This window comes from Homalodisca vitripennis, chromosome 1 (assembly GCF_021130785.1).
Source record: "Homalodisca vitripennis isolate AUS2020 chromosome 1, UT_GWSS_2.1, whole genome shotgun sequence".
NCBI lineage: Eukaryota > Metazoa > Arthropoda > Insecta > Hemiptera > Cicadellidae > Homalodisca > Homalodisca vitripennis.
In genome coordinates, this window is record NC_060207.1 from 49,126,529 (window position 1) to 49,151,519 (window position 24,991).

Genomic DNA, 24,991 nt, shown 5'->3' on the forward strand with positions numbered 1-24,991 from the left:
AGCTCGTTTTATACTCTATATATTTCAACGTAATTGTACAATACACTGCACTTGTTCTCGGAGTTTAGTATGGGCTGAATCACGAAGGGTCCATTACAAAATAACGCAGAGCGGATAGGAAATCAAACGACTACTATATTTTTTTCTGCTTTTGTACGTATAAATTCAAGACTCCAAAAACGAAAACGAATTTATCGAGTGAAATGAAAATGTATATAGCAATTTAGATATTCTAAAATCAATCGGTCTGGGAATCGAACTTCAAGATTCTCAAAATTACCCCACGTGAGAGATTATTAAAAATTCCATCCGCCGGCATCGCTGCAATTTTCAGTTTCCATCACATAAACTGGGATCGGTAAATTATGAAAATTCGCCGAGGTGTAACGACAGAATGCGCTCGTCATCCCATAAAAGGGAAATGCACGCACGGACCGCGAGGAGCGGCGCCAGGCCGAGAGACGCCAATTCCTGAAAATATTGTTAACTGCTGATTTCGGCCAGAATGCCGTGCTCCTCACATTTGCATAGGTAAAGCCGTGCTCGGCAGCCATTAAGACAATATCGGCAGTGAGGCCGGAGCCGGGGGGAGTCACGAACTGAGGAGACGCGGAGTATCGTCCGCCGTGACTGCCAGGCCGCGCAGCCCACCTACCCGCGGTACTGTAGTACTGTAGTACCGTACTGACCCGGTCATCCCAACGTAGCCTAACAAGGATGTCACTGACGTTATCACCGGTTTACAGTATTGCTAAACCATATAAAGTGATATGGTAGTATTGAATTGTTTAGTACTGCCAAGGCAATATCGGCAGTGATGGCGGAGCCGCGAGAAGTCACGAATTGCGGAAAGTACAGACAAATCAAATAACATTTACAATTTAGCCCATTTTATACATTTGACCGTACTTTGACATAGGAAAGTACGATTCACCGTGACTGACCGGCCGCGCAGCCCACAGCAGATACTGAAGTACAGACCCTGTAATGTCGGATATTGTACAGATACTAGGTAGACAATACAGTTTTGGGCGGAGATGTCGGAACCGGGAGGAGGGATTCACGTACTGCGCAACGTACAGTATCTTCCAGGTCGTGCAGCCCACATACCCGGAGTTACTGTGAAAGTGACCCGATTATCTGGGATATCGTACAGATACTGAGTAGACAATATACTTTAGTATTCACTGCTTGAGCACTTCTGATGACGCGTAGGGAAACAAACATAGTTCGTGGCTGTCGGCGAGATCGTGCTTCCTATGGTAGGAATACTCTTGCCTCAGGTTATTTTGTTCCTTCAGGAAAGAACAGAAAATAATATATTTACTAGGAATGGTATATGGGAAGCCCTTGTCCTCCAATTCTGGTTAGAATTATTATTCTAATCTGACTCGTGTTAAACAATTTAACCATTTTCTGAATGAATTTCAGTAAATAATTATTGGCCCACAACCACAGTTCAGTTCTGACCGAAGCACTCCGATGTAAACCGGGTCTGTCTTCTGGCATATCCCCCGATATATCATCACTATAAGATGATATACAATGCCGTGGAAGTGTTTCATTGTTCCGTAGGTCGGTGCGGGCCCGCGCATGCGCAGATGGTGGACGTGTACGCTGAGTGTCGGTAATAGCGCTGCCCACTATCATTATGTTGTACCATACGATTACTTTAATCGATTCCAAGAGTGTTTCTGCAATTTGGAGTCCGAGCCGAGCGCTGTGAGGGAGGAGGGGGGGCGGTCCGCACCACGCCATGCCGTAGCCACACGTTTACTTTGAATTGCTCCTCGAGGATTCTGTCTCTACCTTTTACCTTTCAATAATTATACACCGTCCCTTGGTGCGCTCATATACGACGCCGTGTCGTACTGCCAGTATAGTATTTATACTTTACAATGCTGTCCCGTGGTACGCTTATAAACGACACCGTGTCGTACAGCCAGTACAGTATACTTTACAATGCTGTCCCTTGGTGCGCTTATATACGACGCCGTGTCGTACTGCCAGTACAGAATTTATACTTTACAATGTTGTCCCTTGGTGCGCTTATATACGACGCCGTGTCGTACTGCCAGTACAGTATTTATACTTTAAAATGTTGTCCCTTGGTGCGCTTATATACGACGCCGTGTCGTACTGCCAGTACAGAATTTATACTTTACAATGTTGTCCCTTGGTGCGCTTATATACGACGCCGTGTCGTACTGCCAGTATAATATTTATACTTTACAATGCTGTCCCGTGGTACGCTTATAAACGACACCGTGTCGTACAGCCAGTACAGTATACTTTACAATGTTGTCCCTTGGTGCGCTTATATACGACGCCGTGTCGTACTGCCAGTGCAGTATTTATACTTTACAATGTTGTCCCTTGGTGCGCTTATATACGACGCCGTGTCGTACTGCCAGTACAGTATTTATACTTTACAATGTTGTCCCTTGGTGCGCTTATATACGACGCCGTGTCGTACTGCCAGTGCAGAATTTATACTTTACAATGTTGTCCCTTGGTGCGCTTATATACGACGCCGTGTCGTACTGCCAGTACAGTATTTATACTTTACAATGTTGTCCCTTGGTGCGCTTATATACGACGCCGTGTCGTACTGCCAGTACAGTATTTATACTTTACAATGTTGTCCCTTGGTGCGCTTATATACGACGCCGTGTCGTACTGCCAGTGCAGAATTTATACTTTACAATGTTGTCCCTTGGTGCGCTTATATACGACGCCGTGTCGTACTGCCAGTACAGTATTTATACTTTACAATGTTGTCCCTTGGTGCGCTTATATACGACGCCGCGCCGTGTCGTACTGCCAGTACAGTATTTATACTTTACAATGTTGTCCCTTGGTGCGCTTATATACGACGCCGTGTCGTACTGCCAGTGCAGAATTTATACTTTACAATGTTGTCCCTTGGTGCGCTTATATACGACGCCGTGTCGTACTGCCAGTACAGTATTTATACTTTACAATGTTGTCCCTTGGTGCGCTTATATACGACGCCGTGTCGTACTGCCAGTACAGTATTTATACTTTACAATGTTGTCCCTTGGTGCGCTTATATACGACGCCGTGTCGTACTGCCAGTGCAGAATTTATGCTTTACAATGCTGTCCCTGGGTGCGCGTCCTGCTGCCAGTACAGTATTTTTACTTTACAATGCTGTCCCTTGGTGCGCTTATATACGACGCCGCGCCGTGTCGTACTGCCAGTACAGTATTTATACTTTACAATGTTTACAACCGTTATTCAATTACAAAACACGTTTAAACAGCTTTAACATTTTTCGACGAGACTATACTGTATTACTGGTCTAGAAAATCTAGAATCAATAAAATATTCAAAGCGTCTTCTTTTGAATACAAGGAATTGTGTTTAACTAGATGCAATAATACAGCACGGGGTTCAAACGTATACTTGAATGATTGAAATGTACACGTTTTTTATTAATTTGTAGAACTGTTTCTTTTATACGACGGATAAATATTCTGGAGTGGGAATCAGGTATATTTAATAAAACTTGTTATTTCAAGGGAAGTTTGTTTACGTATTGATCATAAAGTTCAAATAATAGTTTAAATATTGTCTGAAATTTCTTGGATGTTCCATGTTATTCCAAGTGAAATAATTGCTAAAGAGATACCTTCCACCCTACTATATCAACATCAATGCGATTTTCACTTCACAGGAAAAACGATTTAAAGTCAAAAGGAGACATTTATTTGCTGAACTAGTAAAGGTAATATAATATTATATACTAAAGAGGCCGGCATCCCTGAACAGCTCTGACATAACTTCCTACTTATCACTAGCACAGCAGCTCTAGTGCGATCTAATTATCAGACTTGAACACTAGTTAGACAGTTCACGCCTGGCGTTGACTTGATGTAACCGGGCGACTGAGAACTTATGAAACACTCCAGCCTACCAATGTACGTACCATTTTTCCATAGTCTATATAAAATTCCATCCCGTAATTACAACAACAGTGCTGATGTCTGATAATCATGATTGTAACACTTCAATTGTAGGTTCCCTAGAGATTAAGTTCTTAGAACCTCTGTTGGGGTTACGGCAGTACGGAGAAAAGGCGAGACCGACGCCAACCAATGCTAATCAGCTGTAAGTTCTTGGAGATGACGCTGACGTGCGCTTCTAGTTATCTGGCGGAGAAAAACTAGTGATAATTACGTTGTCAATTTAGTACTTTGGTCGTTTTTAAGTTGGTTAATTTAAAATTTTCTTTAGTGATAATGTTGCATCTTGTGCGTGGGTCAACAAAAAAATATTTTTGTTTTGGTTTTAATTTTCTAAAATTTGGTCTGCAATTAAAAAAGTGTAATTTTATCTCGATATAGTTCACTTTAGTAAACCATCATCAGTTCAGACGGCCTGCATATAACACGATATTGTAGTCCTATTTTCACTTAATGAAGCCATGATGTATGGTTAAATTGTGTTTGAAATGTCACTGAACATAAAATAAAACCCTGCGGTCTCCATGCTAAGAAATTACAATCATCAGGGTGTAAAAAAAAGGTTAGGCTGGCTATGCGTTTTAAGATTTTGTCTGTGATTCTAAGCTAAAAATAAATTAATAATATATAAATAAATAACAGCTAAAAATTTGTTTTCTCTGTAAAACTAGAAAGGTTAAGAAACCAAATTTGGCAAATAGGTTTGGATAGGTAAGAGGAAGATAAAAAAGAAACAACTGATACTCTCAAACTGATGTTTGGCGCTTCCGGCTTGTGCAAGCATATCTTTAAAGTGGTCGTGCTCGCTTGTGCATTGATGGATTTCGATGACAAATGTACTGTTGAAATTGTTATAACAATTTCAAAATAGTTGGAATCTTTTAAAATTTGTATAACCAATGTGAAACAGCTGATACCTAGCAAAAGACAAAATGTTTGCTGCTCACAGGTTGTGCAAGCATATCTTTAAAGTGGTCGTGCTCGCTTGTGCATTGATGGATTTCGATGACAAATGTACTGTTGAAATTGTTATAACAATTTCAAAATAGTTGGAATCTTTTAAAATTTGTATAACCAATGTGAAACAGCTGATACCTAGCAAAAGACAAAATGTTTGCTGCTCACAGGTTGTGCAAGCGTACCTTTAAAGTAGTCGTGCTCGTTTATGCATTGACAGATTTCGTCGATACTAGTACCGAATGTAGTACTTGGAATTGCAATAAAATTATCGAAATAAATAGTTGGTGTCTAGTACATTTCTTATAACTAGAGGCCCTACTGGTTTTTTTTTAAATATTTGACTTTAAACATTTTCAACTGACGCCATTTTGTTAATATTAAAGAAAAGAATACAATGTTTTCCCCCTCTTACGTATTCAAACCTATGTGTCAATTTGGTTTCCTTACCTTTACTAATTTTGGACATACTAATTTGTTAATAAAAAATACAACATGGCGGCTAGCAACCAAATGAAATAGAAATTGGAAAAAAAGATATTATTCGTTTTTAGCTAAGAATCACGCACAGAATTTGCACAGAAAATGCATAGACAGCCCAACTTTTTTGTTGCAACCTGTATTTAACTGTCCTAGACCGAGAGAAGTACTGAACGAAAACCAGAAAACCAGCACCTTGTCTGTACATTGGTGTTCTGTAGAACTCTGTCCTGGATTTACCCACAAACACGAGAGCTCCAACTTCCAAGTCAGGCTGAGATCGGAGCTGCGAGGTGTCCACAACCGCCGCAACTTGCGGCCATGTACCTCCACCTTACATTGGTTTTCTGTAGAACTCTGTCCTGGATTTACCCACAAACAAAAGAGCTCCAAGTCAGGCTGAGATCGGAGCCGCGAGGTGTCCACAACCGCAGTAACTTGCGGCCTTGTACCTCCACCTCGTATTGGTTTTCTGTAGAACTCTGTCCTGGATTTACCCACAAACACGAGAGCTCCAAGTCAGGCTGAGATCAGAGCCGCGAGGTGTCCACAACCGCAGTAACTTGCGGCCTTGTACCTCCTCCTCGCATTGGTGTTCTGTAGAACTCTGTCCTGGATTTACCCACAAACACGAGAGCTCCAACTTCCAAGTCAGGCTGAGATCGGAGCCGCGAGGTGTCCACAACCGCAGTAACTTGCGGCCTTGCACCTCCACCTCGCATTGGTGTTCTGTAGAACTCTGTCCTGGATTTACCCACAAACACGAGAGCTCCAACTTCCAAGTCAGGCTGAGATCGGAGCCGCGAGGTGTCCACAACCGCCGTAACTTGCGGCCTTGTACCTCCACCTCGCATTGGTGTTCTGTAGAACTCTGTCCTGGATTTACCCACAAACACGAGAGCTCCAACTTCCAAGTCAGGCTGAGATCGGAGCCGCGAGGTGTCCACAGCCGCCGTAACTTGCGGCCTTGCACCTCCACCTCGCCATTGTCTTTCTTATTAAACGTTTCGATGACTATCGCCTCACGACCGGAGAGATTTACGCTTCATACTCTGGCTAGTTCTATTATTTTTCCACGGTGTTTATCTGTTTCAGAGTGGAGGAATTAAAAGATATTATCGTCGGTCTGGTTCGGCCCGACCGGTGGAACAATGGGAGCCCGCGGCCGCAGGCAACCGGTTCCTGGGCAGACTCGGACTTGGACACGCACGGGACATAACCTTTCTCCCCGGCCAGGCTGAGGCTGTGCTCCTCATAGTCGAGAATAACGTTGGGCCATGTAAATGTTATTGTGTTCATCCGGTTCTTGGTATATTCGGACTTGGACACGCAAGGGACATAACCTTTCTCCCCGGCAGGCTGAGGCTGTGCTCCTCATAGTCGAGAATATCGTTTGGCCCATGTAAATGTTATTCTGTTCATCCGGTTCTTGGTATATTCGGTCTTGGACACGCACGGGACATAACCTTTCTCCCCGGCCAGGCTAAGGCTGTGCTCCTCATAGTTGAGAATATCGTTTGGCCCATGTAAATTTCTCCGGTAGACGCCGTAGTTACGTGCACCTTTCTCTGAACATTATTCAAACTTGGAATCACCAGAACAATTGCGTACGAGAGGTATTATGTACGATTCTCTAAGACAAGAGCTTCAAAATAATGTAATATGTCTTAACCAAGTTGTTAAATATTCTAATGAGATAGGATGTTCACACAAACATTATGTGACTGTATAATAATCAAAGGGGACTATTATTAAACATTTTACAGATTTTACAATTTTACTTGATCGTATGTTAAACACACACAAAAATAAACAAGAGAAGGAAAAGGAACTGCGGAACAAAAAAAAAACCAAAATTATTCCTGAAACATGCTTGAAAACCTCCTCTAGGGAGAAGATAAAAATTGCAATGTCCAATATTTAGTCGAGACCGAAGGCAGGAAGAATATCTGGAGCGTGACCGGCCAGGATCTCCCGGCGGACCGTACGACGGACAGCTAATTACCAGCAGAAATGCGCTCAGGCCGGAATAGTCATGCTCATATCTCGGACCACCTGAGAGACACTATCGCTGTCAACGTCTAATTATACACAGCAAGTCTCGGGATGGGCGGGGACTTCACGACCGGCCGTGACACTGCGTGCTGGAACATCATCACAGAGGTCCGGGTTCCGAGAAAATGAAATTTCTGAGAAGTGTTTCAACGGAGAGAAAAGTAAACCAAACTTTTGGGCACAGTACAAATTGGGTAAACTACAGCTTAATGCATATTTTAAAAATAAAGAATTGTTTGCTAATAATATCTTATTCCTTTACCCCACATTACAGTAATAGCGTGTTGTATTACAGAAATGAGGAGGTGCCTAGCGCTCACGGGGGCGTGCATATATAACAGTTAATCAACGGCCTTTTTAAAAGTACAAAAACTGAAGACTGGTCGAGCATTAATTGAAAAATTGTTCTCTGGGAGCTCCCGGTCTTCATTCGTCCAAACCCTAACGTAATGGCTGTATCAGTACATCTGCATAATGTACAACACAGAAGTGTGAAGCAACTCGGCGCAAGACTTGCTGCCTAGCGTGGTCTCCTCATCTTTTGGATTTCCTGTCACTGTTGGGATAGCATAATGCACTGTAAACTATTATTATACTGATATCAAATGTACAGTTAACGAGAAGTGTTGTTACACATTTTAAATTCACACAAATCATCTAATATCGATTATCTTCAGTTGTTGTTGTTGTCATACATAACAGTATGGACAACTTCTTTGCTTGTCTACTGAGAGTATAATGCTTCCATATATAAGTAATCGGCGACGTCAAGAGTAGCCAAGAATATCGCCCATCAAGGGAAAAACGTACTTGCGAACAACGGTACGGGACCAAAGAGTGCGCGACATTCCCGGCGGAGTCTGGGAATATATCTTCATTCGGAGGATAATTGGGGAAGATGGCGGTCGCATTTATCTGAGAGTAGGTAATTACCATCGTGCCAGTGCCAGTGCCGGTGCCAGTGCCAGATGGTACTGCTCCCATGACCCCGCCGCTCCGGCACGCCGAGCATCTACCCCGCGCATTTTACCGCCCAGACACCCGTTTGTAGGCCTCTTAAGAGCTCGACAATTCCAGATTAGCCGAGCAAAAATGTTATAAACGTTTTTGCTGCCCGTAAGTAATAAGTCGGCCATAATGAGGTTGAGGCCGCCCGACATCTGCCGGGAAACTGCGGTTTTTACAATACGACACAATTATTTATACTCACGATCCTCTGTAATTTCTCGAGGAACGTAAGAACAAACTCGAATACCGGGTGGAATGATGTGTGTTCAACACTTCGACTACATCTTTACTCAGAAACCGTCACCAATGTTAGTACAACAAACTCACCATTATGTTGGTAGTTATTAAATAAAAATCTTTTCTCCATAAAAATCGTTCTGTTCTTTTCTTTTAAACTACCATTATTTTTTCAGGCAAACTTGTCGAAATTCATGTATTTATATTAAAGGAATCATACAATTGGTAATTATAACTCGAACTAATGATGATTCTAACGTTGAGAAACATTTCTCTTAGTTTTGCTAAAAATACATATTTCACCACTATGGTATGACTTATTAAAAAATATGTTCATCCAAAAGAGTCTTAAACAAAATTATCTTAATCAATTTGGTAATGGCTAATAGAATTATTAGGTCAGTTGACATAATACATCAAATCCGTACATTTAGTCAACATTTGAGTTTTCTATATTGTTATGGGTCTTGTCTCGTATGTGCTAACTAACAACTATATAGAGGTGTAATGATAAAAGAGTTCACAAGTCGAACACCACATTGTACTGTACAAGGTGCACGTGTCCGTATTATGTCCGTCATTACCAAAATGAGCGGGCGAGCGACGAGCGACGAGAGACACGGACACTGACGCGTGCCTGCCTCCACATCTTCATCTAGCGTCCGTGTCCAGACTGTGGAGCAGTTAGCGCATTAGCGGCTTCGTTAATAATTCATACCGCTGTGCCATTTACATCCATACATCATCGCATTGTTCCTCCCCACGACTGTGTCCTATTAGTCCACGTGATACACGACCGTTCCTCGGCTAACAAGCGATTTTTGTAAACCCACCGGCGATATTTCAACGTGGCGGGATGTATCTATGACGAGCCCGCCGTATTTGTCAGCGTCCGGCCGACAAAAACTGGAGACGAGGATTCCGAGACGAAGACGAAACCTCTCCCGTAACTCCGGTTCCCATGTTTGGGCCTCTGCGACAGTGAGCAGGTTCACCTCTCGTTGTGTTATGAGTTACCTGAAGGATTTATTGGATCCGTGAACCGGACTTATCGCTGGTTATGGGCGCTCAAACCGTTTACGGCCATATTTTATTTCGTACCGACGATATCGACTGTGGAACTTCTTTTTATAACTCAAAAGCGATTATGGATTCAGGTGACCCCTACATGTGGCCGAATTGTTGTATTCATCCACGTGTAGAGACAAGAAAATTATAAAAATTCGATAAAACCTACGTAGCAGAAATACAGGAGAAATCGTTCTGGAAGGAAACTTAAAATATAGCACTGAATGCATGTAGAGTAATCTCGAGATTAGTTCTACATCTGTAAACCTGAAAAGGAAGACCGAGCGCCTAGATAAAAAGACATATATGGTGTTTTTTTTGAGCATCGTCTGAAGGAGATAGGGCGCTCTTCTCACGAGACACGGGGAGAGGGGAAGATGTCATCTAGGTCTGTCCGAGGGCCGAGGTTGGGTTTGGAAAGAGAATAAAACAAAAACGAATGTAGGAACATCAATTTAGGCTTGTGAACAAGGGCCGAGATGGGTTATCTCGTCTACCTGGCCGTCGTGCAGTGCCTTGCCGCAGCCGACACTGTAGCAGTGCCCTGGGCAGCTCACGAGCTCGGCCAGACCCATGTGTTGTTGTCTTAGCTAATTGGCAACATTAGTGGTGGACCTTCGGCATGCAACTCGCTTCACAACACTGTCTTCAGTTGAGAGCCATCACTTATAAAATAAAGAAGAAAATGTATCATGTAACCTTTATAATTCAAGAAAATTTATTTTAAAAGTTCATTAATTGTTGGATTTGTTTAAATTTTGCTTTCCAACATCTAATTTTATGAGGTGAATGTTGAGTTTGACTCCATTTCATCGTTTAATGCAGTATCTGAAGTCTGACACTATCTCAGACTTGAATCCTGAGATGTGGAGTCCGCGTCCGTCTGGAGAGATCGAAAAAGTCGGTTTCTACATACGAGACCCGTAACTACAAAACAACTCTCTGTCTGATTTACGCAGGATTCTCATTGCCTCATCAGCACTAAACGAGAAGTGAACAGAGCTAAATTCAACATTCGTATTGAATTAACCTTTCCCACCTTAGCTGTCGTATCTAATTTTATAAAATAAAACATTATTCACAAAATGTGTATGATCAATATTTTGGTAATAAATTCTAAAATGCTATATTCTAGTCAGTCCTTTTTTCGGTATCCACTAACATTAAACAATTTGTAATAACATTACGATGATTCGCGAAATGATTTTTTAATAAATTAATAATATTGTAAAATAAATGTAATTTATTTTCTGTTTCAGAATAGTAATAATTGTTCGCGAAGCGTATAACTGTTTTATTGCCACCACAAACGACCGGGGAAGAATCCTGCGTGAAGAACGTGAAGGTCGCTCGACGGCCAGACCCATTAGGATTCGCCATTTCGGCACGTCAAAGCCACCGTTGACGTTATATTCGTGAACACCACTGTCATTATAATTAGAAGCAATTAAGCCCTGCGCGGGTGCCGAGAGATAACGACGCCCGACAAATCGCGACGCTGCTATGCGCACTCACTAATTATAGGGTCTTGTTAATTTGATTTATCACGCGCCAAAGTATCGTTCAGTCAACGTGCAGCACGACGACGTGATAATTGTCTGTGTTATTAGACTTACCCGTTTGTCAAATTCTGTTGAGGAGGCATGACAATGGTTTTGTGCCGACATCTGTAAGTCACTAGACCGCTCGTCGTCGTCTTCAGTTAGTTTTGTGAGGCGCAGTAATTTCATATACAGACATAAACTTTATTCTAAAACACAGGCAAAATTCAATATTTGATGTATGAGTTATTATATTATAGAGTACATATCCTAATGTACTCTCCAGTTACATTAAGATCCATAAAGTTATATTTAGCGACTAGCGTCCGGCAAGATATTACGTGGTAATGTACAAAAAAATATGTGAAAGTCATTTTGAACAATTATTTCCGTAATACAAATACACGTCAATCATAGATACTAAAACCTGTCCGGATTTTGAAAGTATGTATGGAAATTAAATAGTACTGTGAATTGCAGTATACGCGAGTTCGGACCACATAAACGAACCGGTAGTTAACCTTATGAGTACGTGATAACTAACAAAGTCACTCAACATTCAAAGAACGACTGGATTTCGAATTAGTAATAAAAAATAATACCCTATTCCTGAAAGCCGGTGCAGGGGAAGATACCGATGCTATCAGGTCCTGTCCCTGCCCCTCGTAAACTACAGGCGGGTATCGCGGGTTGACGGATACTTAATCAAAATACTCCGAACAGAGATAGCATCTTGGAGCATGCGAGCCGACTGACGGCCTCTGCAAGCTTGCCGGAGTGTTCACTGTCATCGGAAATATTTCCGACGTAATCCAATAAAATACTATCTGATATACGCCAGGACCAGTCAGGCCGCTTGTGTTAGAGCCATCGTGCATCATGAACATTACGATGGGAGTTTCTGAAATGATTTTGGAAAATATCCAACACTGTAACATCATTTCAAGATACAATTTATGATATGTTATATGTCTCGAGAGTAAAACGGCCACTGTACACAATCCTCACGTTACAAAAACATGTTTCCAAATTAATTTAGAAATTTAATTGGATTTTTAAAATTGTACACGTGTATTTGAGACACGACACAATATTCATTGTAAACACTCCCGGGGCGAGGTGAGGCAAGTCGAGTGCTGGTCGGGCAGGGTGTCGGCGCACTCGCGTGTGCCAGCCGCCAGATATGGTCAAGCCTTGAGTCCGGCTCCGGCGTTCACTCCGCTCAAATCTTTGCCTGACATTCTAAAAAACTGCAAACAATTCAGCCTTATTTCGCCGCTGTTTCTTTGCACCACCACCACCGTGATGAATAGGCCTAATCTTCCCCTGACACGGCACGGCGCTGGGCACCAATTATCTGTCCCTCCCCTCTCTCCCATAACTCCCGAAGGTACGCTAGAAAATTTATTGCTCGTTATGAAGCACGGAAAATTAGTATTATTGCTATAATGTGGTGCACCATAGACAAACCAGCCAATTAAGAACGAGCTTTTAATAAACCGGAAAGAGAAACCCATAATACAAAAAACATTAACTGAGTCAGCAAAGTATTCAGTTCAGTCCAAGAATTAGAATTCTACTGAACAATGGACAGTAGGTATAGTTTTACATTGATTTGTTTGACTTTTTAACAGCCTACGGCTGAATTCGCCACAGTGTTGTGCTTATCTGAGCGAACAGTATGTATTACAATAGTGTTCTATCCCATCTAAGCTTATTCAGCATAGTGCACGTCTCATATCCACTATACTTAAGGTGGCGATAATACACCTTGACTGATGAGATGAAGGTACAGGAGGAAATGGTATCCTCTTGCAAGGCCTCATGGCCACTAGGCATCTTGAGGTAGTAGGATGGATAGAAAGAGAACTATGGTGGAGAAGGTTTCGTTATCCCAACCGATCAACCGAACACATGCATGACTGGAGAGACGTGGGATGACAGTAAGTAGAAGAACAGTTCATGATGAATGTGTTGTTACTCTCATGACAGTGACAGCACCAGATCAGGCACTTCACTGTCACATATTCCTGTTTTCCATTTTCCATGGCACTTGGTGATATTAAGTTTCCCCTCAAGAGATTTTGTCAGTCTTCTAATTTCCTGCACCAGGGGCAAGGTATAAGGTTGATATGATTAATTTGATTTGACACTACACGAGCCCAAATTTCAATCCCTAAATCCATTTTGTTTACTGAATATCAGTTCTCCTGGGTGAAGGATTAGGCACTTCAAAGTGGGAGGACAAACGTCCTTATTATAAATGGTCATTACCCGGTTATCCAGCTTCTTTTCTTGGAAGTCAAAAAGTTTATCTGGCTCAGGCAAAGCTTTACTCTAAACTTGACTCTGATATTCTGTACCGTATCTACACAGATTATATAATTACAAGCTGATTGTAATGTAGACTACAGAACATACTTTTCATTATAGTTGTTCCATTCTACAACAATTCGGGCTCAGTATCGTCTAGGCGGATTTTCCAGCATCGTGACCTTTCCACTTGTCTGAGGTGCGCTCGTCCACCACTTAACGCTAGCAGACACCATTTCTTACCCTCGTGGTTTACATGTGCGAATTAATTTGATGGGATTATTTATCATTTACGATCGTTTCAGGATGGTTATTCTAACCCCGTTCGCTGCTGGTTCACATTGCTCCGACAATCCCATTTCCACCATCTCAGCCCAGTCAGAAAATGACGTACGTTTTCTCGTCCAGCTTCCTTCAGAAATTTAAATCGTAACTCCTTCTAAAATTTTCAAACTTTTCTTAACTGTTTCACATGTGTCGGTAAGTAATTTGTTTAAAACAATTGTGGTTAAACATCACATTAAACTTTGTCTACTAATATGTATACGTTAAGCACGACTTTCCGATCAATGTGATACTCGTAAACTAAAGCTAAAGTTTCACAATTTTACGTTTTTATTATTAAATGATTCCACAATTATTTAATTGTGGGGTAAAATGATACACCATTTGATTTCTGGTCCAGAAGTCATTATCTAGATTACACAACATTCTCCCCGGATTTCGAACTCCATTTTGCAAAATTAGCTCAAATTAGGTACGAATTGAAATAGTTCAAATCCATTGACTAAGGACTTGTTCGGATCTGTATTTGTGTTACGTTACTCGGTGGTTGTGAATGAGCCGCCCCTCCACGACACCACCGCCCACGTCCTCGCGCAGCTGACTCCTAGGCCCGGGCCAGGCTCATGCTAATGTCGGTTCGTTGACTGTCTTGCCTTGCCGAACATTTCCTACATGTGTTACGTAATGGCTCCACCTCTCCATCAGCGGCAGAGCTGTCGTCCCTCGGCCTAAGCGATGGAGGGCACTCGACATACCTCACAGGCGGCGACTTGACGTTTTTCACACTTCGGCTGTATTTTCCGAGCCCCGCCGTTCGAAAACCGCTACTATTAACATGTTGTAAACGATTGGTATTTTACCTGTGATGGAAGAACAATGGTTAAAAACTATGCCGCGTTAACCATAAACTCTCGGAAAGGTATGTTATTGCTGCTAAAGACTATAACACTACCATAAACCACTTCAAACGATGTATAAATTTTATGACCTGAGTTAGCTTGCGTAACTCACTATGAAGGTCAGAAATTATTACCACACATCAATTGAAATCTCAACAAAAAGGGAAAAGAAACTAAAGAAAAGCGTTTTTAACACTAAATCCACAAAAGTGTTGTAAAATAAAACCAACATTTTTGTAATAGCAACAAATTATCTCCAGTCTTCAAAAAGTGATAATATATAGCCTAAATACCCAAAGAACTAAGAAGCATCAACTTTAAAATGATGAGAAGTTACTGTTACTATTAACAAAATATATTTTTCAACATGATATTCCAACTGGAGGAACATGATAATACCTAAAGTCGTGCCAGAGGGACAAGCGTACACCACGCCCGAAGCTCGGCGCCTTGGCGTGCCCGTGTAACCGTGGATAGTGATACACGATCTCGCCGGCTGATTTGTTGGTGGCTAGTGTGGGAGGATGGTGATGTACCTCTGGTGTTTTCTCTAACAATCACCACATGTAAATAACTAGTCATACATCTCCACCTGGGTGTATTACTTGTCATCGGTCTGTATTACCAATTATCTGTTGTATCATCCGTTAACCTTTATTCAGAACAGTACCACGTGATGGGTTACATAGACTATAATTTGTGATGCAATGAGTGAATCAACTAGTTTTCTATTTTCAATTAATAACTGTAGATTTCAACATAACGTAAATCGTGCAAACGATCCACGCACATGAATATTTCAGAAACAGATTGTACCTCCTTTATTCTTCCAACTATTCTAACGTTACTGTTCGTTCTCCTAAAACGCTGGATACTTCTCAATTACAAGACAATAAGGCCATGCCTTAGAAGCTGTATAAAGTACTTGTGCTGCTAACAAATTGGCAGAACTTCCACTCTACATTGAAAAATAGGTTTCAAATTAAACATAAAACAACTTAACACTCCATTTAGGGGATATAAAATTACATGTGATATATAACATAGCGATACCTCTCTGTGGGCAAGGGTAGCGCATGCGCAGTGCCGCGCAGCCCATCCCCTCTCCACCGTGTGTACTATACACTTGCGCGTGGGCATGTGACGTCACAGAGACGCCAACACACACCGCGAAACGAGGTTAGCCGCACTCCGCTCACACTCACACTTTCTCTCTCGTCCAACCAAAAACTGGATCCAATTCCATAAATAATACGTATGTAAATGTGGAATGAATATTATATCGGCACCCACACTCCAACGCACTGCTCAGGCTCAGGGCTCGTTAATTGATCGTTTGTGCAGTTAACATCTGGTGCTAGTGCTTGAGACCTTGAGCGCAAGTCTGGTTCCTACTTCCTTCTTCTACAGTCCGGTTCACAAAACGTGCACAGCACTATGTACTACGTATTATTTATATGGTTGCTTAGATTGAAACATGTATCAATCTGTGTAAGCAACTATATCTCAATATTATTCTGTTGGTACGAGTGAAAATAATTTACTAGCGCTTCAATAAAGTAAATTATTATATTTATAGCAATTAACTCTGAAATTCAGCTATATGTGATAAAACAAACTAGTTGAAACGTGGACTTTGCGTCCAATGTATTGAGTAGGCTACACTCACTGTATACTCACTGTAGACTTATAACAACACTAAAATAACAATTATAAAAATGTTGTATAACTAAGAATCTGCAAACGCTGACAAAATAAATAACCGAATAACGAATTGCAGAATTAATCGTTTATAGCAAGCGAAACACGCACACACATTATCGAGACAAAATACAACAGGTGTTTTATAATATTCAAGTTGATGACCAACGTAGGACAATATCAGACAAAAGATAAGCGCTATGTGTTTTGCGATGAAAAGGCCCGAAATTAATTAAGGTTAAGAAACGTTGATAAAAGATAATTAAAGAAGATCGGTGCACGGCAGGAAATTAACTGACGGGGAGAAGGATGAAAACAATCGTCAATAAAGGGTAGTATCACAATGATTAAACACAGTTATAGGTTGGCCAGGAAACCATATGGTCGGCAGTGGACATCTGGCAGCAGACGGCTCGGTTCACGTCTTTGTGCTGTCCACACTGGGAACTGGAGGCTTCAAGAAGTCGAGAGACTTGTCCGAACTACTTTTAAGTACCTAAAACATCTTGGCTTGATGGAGAGAGGCAATGTAGAGCCAGTCCACATTTCACTGCAGAATTAAGCGAAAAATTCAATTTTGAACTAAAAACTTGTTTTCAAACTGTCGTATTTGAGGATGCAATTTGTTTGCAGTTAAATTGAATACCTATAGAACTAAAAGTCTGGTCATCATAAAGGAAGAGCATAAAAAGCTTCTTTTGGGCTAGGCTAACCTTGATTCTTCAATATTTAGAGGGAATTTTCCACGGGGACTTAAGAAGTCAAATATCTCGGTTTAGATTGATTAAAAGAGCTTATTGTAGGATATCAGCCATATAATTATATACATAATGACTGTTTTTGCATATACAGAGGTAAACAAGTGCTACAAGGGGTGGACCCAAAATATAATACAGACGTTTTAGGAGCGGAGAGGTCGATTACTCTTGTACTTAATAAATTAAATAACTACATTACAGTACTGTAAAAGTTTCAAAACACAAAACAACGCGACATGGAAAACAAAAGTTATGAATGCTCAAAGAAAATGAATGACTCACATTCGCGAGTTTCTTGAATAGCAGAATTCAGATACAAAAATTGTTTCAGCTTGAAATCCATGTGGCAGGAAAAAACGTGGTAAAAATTACCTACAGCTCTCTTCAGCTCCATAGGGAGCCAGTAACGAGTCCAACCCGAGAACGTAAAGTCCACGGAATATCGTTAGCCAGTTCGGTATGTATGGAACGCTGTTCCTGGGCAAATAAAAGAAGACTCTCTACAAAACCAGGGATGGCGGAGCTGAACGAGTCCTTATGATTTTATTTTCCACTCGCCCGGTGATAGCGTATCGACCGCTAATTGACATCTATAAAGCTGGCGGTCGCGGCCATAGTCGTGCCGTAAAGTGGTTGGGCTCTCTTGACCTGGACTGCTGGCTACAACAGGTGCCCAGAGCCCACCCGGAGGTGTGCTTGGCGACTCTCAACACCGCACGGTCTCGTATCATCGTTTAACGTAACACTGTTGAACTGTACTGCTGGCTACATGTGCCCAGAGCCCACCCGGAGGTGTGCTTGGCGACTCTCAACACCGCACACATCATCGTATCACATATCGTTTATCATCGTTTAACGTAACACTGTTGAACTGTACTGCTGGCTACATGTGCCCAGAGCCCACCCGGAGGTGTGCTTGGCGACTCTCAACACCGCACAGTCTCGTACATGGTTTAACTAACACTCTGGACTGCTTGGTCTAGGTGTCCGTAAACCATCGAGAGCCGAGTCTGCTTGAAACATTCTCAGAATAGCAAAAATAGAGTCTTAAGTAAGCTGTGTACGTCAATGCAAGGCTTTGGAAAGTTCGACTTGAAGTTGGGATTATAACGTATTACAAAATACAACTGTCGTAATATGCAGACATAAGGTGGAGTGTTGTGCTGAGTGTGAAATATTGTTAGGCGAAAATAAACTTAAGACACAAACTATATGAGCTCAAGTAATAGTACAAAAAGAAATAAAATTAATATACCAGTATAAATTTAGACCGTTTAAATTTTACATTACAAAATGTTAAACGTAAACACTGATGTGCGTAGTGTTTCCCTTCGTTGAAAATATCGGACTGGAGTAATGAGGATTTGTTACAAAGTGACGGGTAATATGTAATAAGTGTTGTGTTTTAAATGCTTTGTTTTAAATAATTAATGGAAATATCAGCAAATTAGCGTATTCCATTACATAACGGGTTTTTAATGTGATTAATTAATGGTAGATTCAAAGTGGTTTTCTTATGTACCTGAGTCCATCGCAGTTTTAAGATGAACTTCACATAAAATTACACTATCCGAAATAACTCCACATAAACTTCCAAATCTTACACTCTTTTAGTGACCAAAGTGTTACATTCACTGGTTTTATTATTATAGATTTTACAGATTACAGCTCAATTGGTTAAATATATTTCCTTATTAAAATTCAAATGTTGATGGGTTCAGTTATTTATATATATATATATATATATATATATATATATATATATATGTATATATATATTGTATAAATAAATGTATGTTATATGGACGTCTTAGTTGTTTCCTTCGCTCGTGCTAAAAGTAATTACTGTGTATTGAATGGAACCTCACAGCAAGCACAAGCCTTACTTCACGTCGTCTATTTATATGACTAGATAGGACTTAGGACTATTGGTCCGTATCACGACTGCAGCCTGCACACCGATACCGTGGCCGATGCCAAAACAGCTTTCTCGCAATCCGAAAAATGGAAGTGTGAAGAAAATCAATTGCACCATTTATCAGCGCCAAACTGTAACGTAATACTTTCTGCAACAGAGTTAGATTAGATCTCGGTCCAGTTATCTAGGTGGAGGTCGGCTAGAACTCCTGGCAAGTGTACAGCGGCGGCGAGGGCAACGAAGTACCTGGCCCACACCGACACCTCTCAAGACAGAGATGTCGGCAAATCATGCGAATATTCTTCCTAAATTCGTCCAAAGCGAGCCGTTCTACACATTATTTGAAGGATCCTCCATTACTTGAGAGAGGTTTTCAATCGTGTGGAGAACAAACACCACCGAACACTGTGGCCGAAGAACTTTGAAGAAGAAATTCCAAACTAACAAAAGAAGAACAAAAGCGTGCAGAGGATCAGTCGTGGCTCGAGTTGCACCACTATCTGCATATGAATGGTGGAAACCAATAGATGGGAGCGAGGAAAGGAGAAGCACGACGCCAAACAAGAACTGACTGTACTGTGGAGTAGTGGCGAGTGCGTGGGAGCTGCGCTATTGCCATCGAACCCTCAAGTCTACTGCAGTACAGCCACAGTCAGTCCTTTGTGTACTACCTTTCCTTTCAATTTGTAGTGGTAAAATTTTCTTCAGAATCGAGAAGGCTTTAATAAATATCAACACTTAGTTGATTTAGAAAATTGATCTCATTTTTATATACGAGACGAGTTTGCTACAACAAAATCCACCTGAAAATTGTATTGGTTTATTTCAATTTTCATTATAAACTTTGGTAAGGCCTAATATCGCAAATAAGTAAATAAAATACGTTTTTCCACAGAACCGTATTAGACTTGGAATCCAAGATTCAAGACGGTACATCATTTGCTTGGGTGCCGAGGTCTCACTCGCATATAGATACTCCCACTACGAAAGGATAATCGATCAGTTAAAACCTTCAGAAGTAGCCTTGAGTTGCAAGAATGATCGATTTGAAATGATGATGCTTTAAGGAAATGCCGTTTTCATTGCGCGTAAAAACTATTCTTACAATAATAAAAAGCGTAGAACTGTTTCAACGAAAGTATACTACTTTGGTTTCAAGTAAGCAGTTATGTGGTACGATCATACTGCTCACCTGACAAACGTCAATGCTGAAATTACTAGTTTGATTTTGTGATGGACTCTTGACGTGCCGGGACCTAAACGAAACACGAGGTCTGGGCGGAAAACGTTGTTGACCGCGTCTCCAGTCAGTCGAAGTGTATATTCTAGTGGACATACAACAAGAGTCCGGACAATAGGTTAAAATAACCAACCCCGGGCCGAGCACAATAGACGACACCGACACCGATACTGCTTCTGACAATGCCGCTACACTCCCCCCTCGCTCTAGCCACCATCACCATGGGCTCTCGCGCCATCTTAGACCAACAATAGTGTCCTTGTCGTGCCGGCCTCGAGAGGTTCTGGGCTAAAATTAGCAGCACAATCGTTATACTAGAGGATAAGCACACCTCAATAGAGCATAGGAAAACAAGAACAAACTACATATCCAATACAAGAACATTACACAATATACCATATGTATTACTTTTTGTTCCAAAGAAAATGTTTGTACTTATTTTGCAGTAGCCAAATGGCCCTAAAAGGTGTTTTTGTGTACACGCACGTCATACAGAGGTATAATTCTAACAATTTTTTTCCAGATTACTTAGAGACCTATAGTAGAATATGTTTTATGCGATTAAATTTGTTGTGCCCCACATATCAAAAGTACTGCTGATTCGAGCAAGAAGTACTTAAATGTGGAATATTTTAAACACATAATATATCTGATAAATATTTCTTTGGGTTTACAATGAGTATTTTTAACTACCACAGAAAAATAATTGTTATTGTATGTATGTTAATCTTATTCTCGCTACGTAGTTTATTCATATAATTCTTCTAGAGGGGTTTTTTTACAAAAAAGTTAATGGTTGGCTTTAGTTTGATTATAAATATAGTTTGAATAGACATCTGCAATGCCTCCTTCAGTTTTAGTATAAAAGCAATAAAACAAATTTTGAAACAAGTAAGTAAGCATGACACAATAAGCGCGGGGAGACTTTGACATAGGGTACTACTGTAGTCGTTTTCAACAATGTAAATAAATACTCTTCATCCGTGAGATTAACATCGAATTACACTCATTTATTAAATGTAAAATAGTAACGCCATTTAAATGTTGTAAAATGCATAATTTAAGATTGATCTTGTTCTAATGTATTGCGCCAAAAGATCTAACCCGGCCCATCTGAATTCGGCTTTTTATACCTTGGTCAGTCGGTGTTATGACAAAGAAGCACCTTGCTGTGGGAGTCAGCAAATTCGCATATTCCACTATACAAATTCCCTTCCTAAATTGAACAAGAAAATTATTATAGCCTACGTACAAAAAGGAAACTGCACGCCAAGCTCTCATTAAATACTTTTGAAGGATTAGGATAGTATTACATTCCAGAGGTTACATATTCCCGTACATATAGGTTACAGGTTCCCGGCGAATTCAAAAATTGTGATGCGATGGTCGTTTTCGAACTCAAAATTCTTCAGTCAATTCATCAATCCCGAGTTATTGAGAGCTTCATTAAAAAAACACTTAACAGCGAACAAAGCCCCAGGACGACCAGGCCGGTGAGCCACAGGGGTCGGTCCTCGCCCCCCTCGCATTCCCCGCTTTGTCACGGCAGGACAGCTGTTAATTAACGAGTGATACCTGCCTGTACACGATACAGCGTCAGGCCGCGAGATACGAGTTCCTCTGACACGGTGAAGGTGTAATCACACCCTATCACCTCACTCCGCCCTGCCGCTCTCGGCTTATATGGGAGTAATTATAACTATTACAGTTATTGTCATTAGGAAGCATTTCTCTGTAAGATGTGGCAGAGTATCACCATTGATGGATATTTGGAATGTTTTTTGTTACTTTAGAAACTTGGAGCTTCGTTGTGACGGAACTAAAGTGGATAAGTTTGTAATGTTATATCTTAACAACTTTTAATTACCAATCTTAGACAATTACAAATGATAATGCTCACAACTCTAAATAAGATTTCCGCGTTCTCATTGCCACCACATCCTATTTTCTTCTGGTAACAAATAACAGAGAACAAATAATCTTCCCAACATTGAATAACGTGATTCAAAATACAACTTCAAAACAGTTCACCTTATCCAACAAAACCAATACCTCAACACGAAACACTACATAATAATTAGATTAAAGTATAATTGAATTACCTCTAGTTCTAAAACGTTAATAGGTGGGCGGAAGTTGGTTTAGTTAAAAACTTCATTTTTCACTTAGTGATGAGATTAAATGAATTAATGTGAACATAGTATTCTCTGCTACAATTCACCACGATTGAATTGTGCTCATATTCGATTATAAAACTGATCAGTACACTTTGCCAGAGGCTAGGTAAGTAAGTTTAAGATACTGTCCAAGAGGTCAACACGTTAAGGAAAAGTGTGCGGATTTAGGAGTACGTATGCGACTTACTTCAGAAGTTGCATCCATTCAAAGAAAAAGGACCAAAATACAGTATATTTAGAAAATTATTTCAGTTGAGAATTATGAGTGAAGTAAAACATCGTGGCTTGGAGAGTCTCTGGGAAGTGCTAAATGTGGAGACGATGGTAGAAAACAGCAGAGAGTGGAGAAAGGAGCAGAAGGCGCTCAGCTCACACAGTTGCCACGTCTTGGAGCCATATTTACCTGTGCTAGGAATGGCGGCACAAGACGCAAGACTGAAGGCTGAGCCTCATTTACATACGCTGCGACCGCGGCAGCACGGCCTCTACTACAATAACTGTAAACCGTGACCCAATGATCAAAACAATGCTATCACTGATAACGCAGGCTCTTGTCCCGCGCTGATAAAAGACTAGCAATTTGTGCCCCACGTTGATAAGCGCACCAAAACATACAAGTTGTGACCTTCAGTAACTCTTCCAGCTGATCGTTTCAATACAATCGATCTCTGTGATGTTTGGAGAACTTAAGGTTTTCTTATAATATCTATTAAGTGTGGTTACCACAATAAAGGAGAAAAGGCAATAGAATTACTGAATTCCTACAATGTAAGTGTATAACTAAGAAATTGATCTTGTCACCTTAAGTTCCGTGTTATCCTAGCAAGGAATGAAAAATGTATTGTTTTGAACTTGTGGTTACACAAAACCGCCGTACCCAGAGGGTGTCTCCAAACCTACATTTGTTTTTTAAATCGTTGATGTTGTTAAATTTGAAAAAAAAAATAACTGGATTTGAGTCAAACATTCGATTCTAGCTGACATTTAACAGATTACTGAAGGAAAAATAAAACCTCTGTTCAAAAATAATCATGTAACCTTAAGTTATGAAACTATATTAAAATCTTTTTAATATACTTTAGAGATTAAAATTTAATGACAGAATTGTTGAAATTTTGGTCCCTCTGTCGTTCTTATAGTTCCCGGTATGCTGTAGAATTTACTGTTTCGTTTATTGTAAAAATAACAATGTTACTGGACAAGAGAGAGTGCGCGTAATGACAGTCAACAGATGGTGGATAGAGAGCCAAACACAACAATAACAACATATCGTAATGGTTACCTCAGAAGATCGGCTATCCTGTGGCGAGAACTGGCGTGTTACTGAAGTAAACACATCACAAACTACAGAGTGAGAGGGAGGGTAACACGGATCGCGGCGACGTACGGACCGTACCTGAACAAGCCTCTAGTCGGACTGGGCCGGTACACCTTCACAGGTAGTTCCACAGGTAAGATAGAGAGAGAGGGAGAGAGTGCGCGGGAGGAACGGGGACCACGGGGGGAACTGGAGTCCCGTGGACCGAGCGAGAGCCTGTGCCGAGCGCGCCAAATACAATAGTAGGCCTACAAGCCGCTAGCGGTTGTAGAAAAACACTCAACTCACATAATTTAATGCTTTGTTGACATTAGGGCTCTCGACTCTACTCACGGACACAGTGCCCCTTGTATCGAGACTGCAACTTTGGTATGTCGGTGGCAGACAAAACATTGGGACCAGGCTGACCAAGCCGAGAAAATATATCGACATCACGGTCGATGCAATGTTAGTAAGTGTGAAAATAATAATTTTCCATCTTACTTTCAGAATGATATATGTTAAAATATAATATGTATTAAATACTAGGCTATCACTAACTCACGGCTTCGCACGGAATTTTTGCCAAATAACAAGGACTCCATGTGCATTAGAGATAAGTAATAATGACAGAAAAATATTCCAATCTCCTAATCCATTTTAAGAATAGGTAGGTGGTCGTGTTGAGAGCAGTGATTTGTTCCCGGCCCTGCTGTTCCTTCAGTTACTGCAAATATGCCACCTCACAATATCAAAGAAAGCCAATGTCAAGCAAGAACCCTACATGTACACAGTCACAATTGTATTGATTAATTAAAGATCCATAATATACTATTAAGTTTGAACTCATTATTTCTGTCATATATAATAAAAACTATATAATACTACTACTTTTATTTTAGAAGTGCTGGTAAACTGTGTAGCACGTTGCGTTCGTTGACTCATTCAGCTGACAAGAATATTGATTATCTTTACAGTAAATAAATTTTAAGAATATTTGTGGGGGTTTTAAAGTAAAAAATATACCTAAATTTGATATGACGTCTAAGTAATGTACGTGGTAGGTTT

General features: G+C 40.7%; 1 protein-coding gene across 1 annotated transcript in view; it reads right to left on the reverse strand.

The window, feature by feature from the left end:
• Positions 1–24,063, reverse strand: part of LOC124361165 (epidermal growth factor receptor) — a 70,395-nt gene extending 46,332 nt beyond the window's left edge. The window contains exon 1 of the mRNA XM_046815207.1: positions 23,909–24,063. The gene's annotated coding sequence lies outside the window, so the exon portion shown is untranslated. The remainder of the gene's footprint in view (positions 1–23,908) is intronic.
• Positions 24,064–24,991: the final 928 nt, after the last annotated feature.